This window comes from Carya illinoinensis, chromosome 5 (genome assembly GCF_018687715.1).
Source record: "Carya illinoinensis cultivar Pawnee chromosome 5, C.illinoinensisPawnee_v1, whole genome shotgun sequence".
NCBI classification, from domain to species: domain Eukaryota; kingdom Viridiplantae; phylum Streptophyta; class Magnoliopsida; order Fagales; family Juglandaceae; genus Carya; species Carya illinoinensis.
Window position 1 is genome coordinate 19,576,776 of NC_056756.1, and position 6,056 is coordinate 19,582,831.

Consider the following 6,056-nt stretch of genomic DNA (forward strand, 5'->3'; position numbering starts at 1 on the left):
CAATACAAATTACATTTCAACCTTTTAGGAGATCATTATCACAATCACATTATTCTTTACCAGCATCTTCTAGTTATCATACACTCAGATATGTCCTTACTTCAATTTCTAGAAATAGATCTCAAAATTTTGACATCAGATCTCAAAATCTAGATACCTAGATCCAGAGAATTATTTTTGGAAATATTATTGATACACCAATATATACTGTTAATCATCCTGGTACAACATTCATCTCTCAAAATCTCCAACAAAGTAAAGAACCTTCTTTTCTAATATATTCACAAGTAGTTAGAGATGATGCTCAAATATTCACCCTGAGTAAAAAAAGAATTTAAAATTAATAAAGATTATTTAAAACAAGATTATATGAAAGAAGAAAATAAACAAAAAATATCAGCATTTTTCTTTACTTTCACATAAATAGAAAGAGATTATATCCAAACAAAATATTATGAATACTTATAAAGTATACAAATTAATATACCTTTCTTTACATGGTTTGAAATATATAAATCAAATCAATTATCAACCATAAATAGAACTATTAATCAATGGACTAAAAAAGATAATAATTAAAGTATTTATTAAGAATACCCTCCATTTGAAGCTATTAAATACAACCAAAAGAATACTCAAATATTAGACTCTCCAATAAAGAAATATAATTCTATATTAGAAAGTAAAAACACTGATAATATAATCCAACAAAATAATTATACTAATTTATATCTAAAAAGCATGAGTAAACAATTAAAAAGAATTGAAAATCAAATATCTCCTATCAATATTCCCATCAAGGAAACAAAATAAATTCATTTATTTATTTCCCATGAAGTTCATTCTCATTTAAAATCTAATTTTTTTTAAAACTAAAGACGAATTATTAGAAAAGATCTCAAATAAATTAGAAAAATTAAGTATTAATACTGCATCAACTTCCAGACAATCTCATATTAATGTATTAAATAAAATATGCTCACCTGATTTATCTGATTTTAAAATTAGTAATATTGAAAATCAAATTAAAGATTTACAATTAAATAAAATTTGAGGTGATCACTTTAAGAATATTAAGCTAGTATAAACATGATGAAAATATACAAGAAATTAAAACAAAAGATGGTCAACATAGAGAAGATGTTGTTAATACTTTACTTTAATATTTACACTAACCAAGCACTGTATTGGTGATCCTATTCAATTTAAAGAAAGAACTAGTGATTTATTAATCTAAAATCAATTATTTGATTTTATATGGTATAAAGATATATTTCTAATTAAAGTTATGATCAGAAATGATGGTCAACAATCATACTGGAATGAAAAGTTTATAACTGGACTTCCATATTACTTCATCCAAAAGGCACGAGAATTATTAGTAAAATCAGATGGTACTATTGATTTTATTAATCTTACATATGGTGATATAATAACTACTATTAACAGAATTGGGCTAATTATGTGTAATGATCTAAGATTAAAAAAACAAATGGATAAAGAAAAGAAATTTGCTAAAAAAGAGTTGGGTACTTTTTGTGAACAGTTTGGTTACACTTCATTATTAGCCCCATCTAGATGACCAGAAAAAGGTGAAAAGAAATTGTAAAGATTACACAAATAAAAAATGAAAATATAAAAGACCTTATAAAAAGATAAAAGATAAACAAATACATAATAAACAAATATATAATAAACCTATAAAAAATACAAAAAAGTTTAATAAAAAGAAAAAAAAAATTGTTTGATATAAATGAGGAAAAGTTGGATACTATTCATCAAATTGTAAAGTTAAAAAATAAATTAATGAATTAGATTTACCTGAAATAGGAAAAGAAAAATTATTAAATATTTTTATAATACATTGAAGTGAAGAAGAGGAAAGCTCTTCAAAAGAAAATATATATATATATATATATATCAATTAAGAGAATCAAGCTTCTCAGAACAATCTTTTGATAGTGAATTAGAAGATGATAAGGTACATGTTTGTGATTATTTAGATAAAAATAATTGTATTTGTAAAACCATTAATATATTGTCAACACATGAAAATATTATATTAGAACTAATAAATAAAATTAGTAATCCACAAGAAAGAAAAGAATATTTAGAAAAATTAAAAGATACTTTTACTAATCAAACTACTTTAGCACCTACCCCAACACCTTCATCATATAATTTCTCAGAAATAGTAAATAAATTTAAAACAAAAACACAAAAAATTACTTTAAAAGATTAATAACAAGAAATTAATGAAATAAAGAAAAAAATTAGAAATCTCAAAACCTCTAATAATAAATTAGAAGTTTCAAATGAACAACTGATACAAAAAATCATTCTACTAAAAATTGAAAATAATAATTATAATTCTCTTAAAAAAGAACAAGGAGAAAGCTTAGCAATAGTTATTAAAGAAGAACCAAATAATTTAATTAATATTCTTAATAAAATAAATTTTCAAAAATGGTATATTGAAATAACTATCTCTATTAACAAAGAACTTTTTTTTTTTTTTACAACAATTGTTTTATTAGATACATCAGCAGATTTAAACTGTAAGCAAATACAGAGGTGGTGCTCTATAATGCTTTATCTCTTCATGACTCTAAGCAAAACACATTTCGATGTTAAACCAACAATTGCTTTAAGGCTTCTCTATTCTCGGGAGGGGCTTGGGTCTCAATGCGTATGGTGGCGTTGGGGTGGTCAGGATACAATGTCACTATCTCCAATGGTTCATTGGATTTGGCTTACTGTAGGTTTTGTTCATCCCTAACCTCCCCCATCTTTTCTAAGGGAATTGCCAAGGGTTGGTGTAAGGGTGGTGGCAAGATCTCCTGGTGGCACCCTTGGCTATTCTTTTCGCCGCTGCTTGTGACAGTGCACACTTCATTCTTATTATTTCTTAGCTTTTGTATATAACACTCTTATGCCAGGTCCTGCTTGCCTCATGCCTTGCCTACCTCGCCATTGGTTAGGAACTTCATCTTGAAGTGATAGGTGGATGTAACTACCCTAAGGTTGTTAAGCGCTGGCTACCCTAATATGGTGTTGTATGAAGATGGGGCCTTTACGACCAATAAGTTAGTCGTGGTGGTGGTTGAATGTGATCCTGTTCCAACCATCACCGATAGGGTGATGGCGCCAATTGGTTGTATCGTATCTCCGGAGAAGCCCTTCAGCGATGTTGGGGAGAGTCTTAACTTAGTTGCACTTATACCCATTTTGGCAAAGGCCTCCCAGAACAATATGTCTTCTAAATTGCCAGTGTCAATAAATGTGTGCCTAGTTGTGTAGTTGGCAACTAGAAGAGTGACTACTAAGACATTGTCATGTGGGTATAGCACTCCTCGATCTTCTTCCTTGAAGGATATGGTTGTTTGAGTGTCAAGGTTCTGAAACTTGGGGGACCTGTCCACCATATATACTTCTTCATACCTTGCTCTTCGTGCGTGCTCCTCTCTGCTAGATGACGAGACGTCGCCTCTACCAAATCCACTCGCTATAGTCCAAATTTTCCTTATGAGCGCCTTGTATCTATCATTTTTCGAGGCACCCTATCTCTACCATTGCCACGAGTATTATCCCAATGTTGTCATCACCTATCAGGACTGCTACTCCCTATGGAATTATGCCTCGGCTCATAATGTTGCTTAGGCTTCGAATGTTCTGTGACCATTTGTTATAACTCTCCTGTGCCTGCCAGTTTATAACTCTTTTCTTTATGGTCATGCAATCTTCCATCCAATATAAGCTTGCCTGGTGATACTTGTAGTAATGATAGCCTGTTCTAGCTTGGCTCCTCATTTTCTTGTACATTCAGATTGTTATGTATCAATTTGTTGTGATGCTTTGGCCACCTTTCTCATCTTCTGTCTTAGTGATTCAATGTGGGTTTTTTGTCACCATGGTTGTTTTTTTGCTTGGTTCTATGTTCCTCTTTCCTCGGATCCACCATTGACTAAATTGTCTGCTTTATCCATAAATTCCCTCAAGGTAGAAGAGGTCTTCCTAGGAAATTCGGCCATGAAAGGGGGCTGCATTGCCAAATTCCATCCAAGAGGGCGACAAGGGTAATATTCTCGTTTTGATAATTTGTTGTTAATTTTTCTTTGTTGAAGCGGGTGAGGTACGTCTTCAAATTCTCATCTTCTCTTTGTTTAACTATCAAAAGGTAAGCGGCTAGGCGCCAACACTATCTACTAGGCATGAATTGAGTTAAAAACTGCTTGGCTAATTCTTCGAAATTGTCTCTCATCCTTGGCTGAAGTGTTCCGAACCATCCTTTCGCCATTCCTTTTAGGATTAGAGAAAAAGCCCAGCAAGCGATTTCTCTGGAAAAGACGTGTAATGTGATGTACGCCTTAAAATTCTCCAAGTGATCCGTTGGGTCTTTGGATTCATTTTACATCTCTATTTGTGGTATTTTGAATTTTGGTGGAAGCGACGTGACCATAATCTTCTCATTGTATGGCAAGTCAGTCGAGTTTAGCAAGTACTCTATTGAGGAAGATCCTCTGATCTTCTTCACCATTTCTTTGTACTTCCTAGCCAGGCTCTGCAATTCATCATGTATCTTCTTCTTCTCTTCATCCCTCTGGTTCAGGCCCTCATTACTATGTGCTTCTCTCTCACATTGTTCATTGTGTCTGGTCATGACGAAGTCACTTAGCTCCACGTTCTTTAACTTTAGATCTTCGTTTTGCTTTTTTAGAGTCTCCATGGCGTCTAATGCCATCTTCAGTTCTTTCTCTGTCACTGCTAGTCTTGCTTCTATGGCAGTAGGCAATGTCTCTGGTTCACAATTTGCTAGAGAACGAGTTATGGTCGGCATGTGAGAACCACGTGGACGTCCAATGAGAAACTAAAGTCAATGAAGATAGAATCCTAAAGACGGTACAGCTATAAAGGATGTGTCCTACCACCGAACATAATCGCTTACTTGCAAATATCAAAGGGTGATGGCACTGTACGCCAACAACCATTCTAATGCTTAAGTCAGTAGAGTAGTTTATAGTAATTTAAGTATAGGATCAAAGATATTTGCAAGTTACCTGGTACCCATATATATAGCCGTAGGGAAATATTAGATCAGTACTACGTCTGGATTGCTTCCATGCAATAATTATCTGTTCATCCTACTCCTAAACAATAGGAGTAATTTACCCGCCATATTAGTACTTGAGTTTTGCTATATACAAGCATAGTTCTGCACTAATCTGTGTACCAATATTGATTTATTCATACTTAAAATTTAAATTAACACTGTTTTCAATAAAATCTACTTTTTGACCAATCACATTACATTGGTGCACAGATTAGTGCACAATTGTACTTGCAACTATATTTTTTCTTAGTACTTATCTGTTCTAATAGCTGGCAGATTATCATGTCTCCATGGGTCCTTAACCTCTAGTTTGGGCCATTTCTACCGTCATAATCCATGACTGGGCTACTAGGGCACTATTGGGCCCTCCAATTCTATTATTCCTTTGGTTCAAGAAATTTCTGGCATGAGTATTTGCAGTCTTCACAGAATTTAATATCATTCAGTATTGTATACAAGTTTGTATTTAGGTTTTGAATTCTTGTGACATGCTTTCCAGAAGTGACCCACCCCTACTCATGAGGAACTAAACATCTGAATGAATAAATATATAAAAGGAAAGAGAGAAAAAAAAAAGTGTTGAACAATGAATCAGCTGCACTTCTACTATACTTCCATTGGATGCCAGCCACCTTTGTATTCCTAACTTTAGCATTCAGGAGTTTCCCAAGCTCTTTTCCATCTCTTAATAGGGGTATTTGAAGTATACTCCTTGTGTATCTTGATGTTGTCTAAGTAAAATCTCACCTTAACAAAAATAAAACATATTAACAGGTTCAAGAAGTGCTGGATGAGAATCATGAGATGGGTAATCCTAGAATACCCTTAAGTGCTATTTCAAAAGCTGCTGAAATGTAGCTCCTTTATGCAGTTGACAGAGTGATCCTTGGTAACATGTGGTTGCGGAAAGTCACTTGTTGGGGGAAATGATTACTTGTCCAATGTA